Source organism: Cariama cristata, unplaced genomic scaffold, assembly GCF_000690535.1.
Source record: "Cariama cristata isolate BGI_N322 unplaced genomic scaffold, ASM69053v1 scaffold25073, whole genome shotgun sequence".
Classification (NCBI taxonomy): Eukaryota; Metazoa; Chordata; class Aves; order Cariamiformes; family Cariamidae; genus Cariama; species Cariama cristata.
The window spans coordinates 3,188-3,825 of record NW_009609313.1 but is presented as its reverse complement, the minus strand read 5'-3'; the positions used below and the strand labels follow the sequence as shown (position 1 = coordinate 3,825).

The window sequence follows — 638 nt, the reverse complement described above, 5'->3', positions numbered from 1 at the left end:
AAAAGAGGGGGGGGAGGGGGGGGGGGGGGAAGAGGCTTTTTTAGCTGTTAAATTAATCCTTTTGAATCCAGGAGGTGATAGCCTTTCACCTCGCCATCCTTTTTGTCACTGAGAAACTGTCATGCAAGGTGCTGCGAGCGGTGGGTGCGGGGCTCGGGCACTCGGGGTGCCCGCAGCCGCCCACTCCGAAGCCAGATGTCTCGAAAGCGCCCTGCTAGTACAGTACCTGCAGGCATCTCACAGCGCCTTTCAAATGCGGGCAGTTTGGCAATAAAAGCATCATCTTCTGATAACACAAGCAGAAGAAACACAAAGGGAAAAAGAAAAAAAAAGAAAAAGAATGAAAAAACAAATCCCAAATGAAACCAAGCAGCGCACTGTATCAACAAAAAAAGACAGAGAAGGATTTTTAACAAGAGAAATAACAGAAGGGGTGCTGACACAGAAATAACAACTTCTTTCTTTGCAATCAATTATTCAGACTGCACATGCAACCACAACGAAAGCAAACCACAACAGCACGGAGGACAAATAAATGACATAACTCTTCCACAGGCTCTCGGACAAACGCTGTCAGACTCGGCCACGGGAAACACGAGATGACGAGGGCGATGGAGACAGACCTGGCAGCAAGGCCA

The 638-nt window shown here is 48.3% G+C and overlaps 1 protein-coding gene across 1 annotated transcript in view; it reads right to left on the bottom strand.

Annotated features, from left to right (window-relative positions):
• The window catches only part of SGIP1 (SH3-domain GRB2-like (endophilin) interacting protein 1), a gene marked incomplete at its 5' end in the record, with an annotated part of 13,202 nt that overhangs the window by 10,177 nt on the left and 2,387 nt on the right, over positions 1-638 (bottom strand). The gene's annotated exons all lie outside the window — the stretch shown is intronic.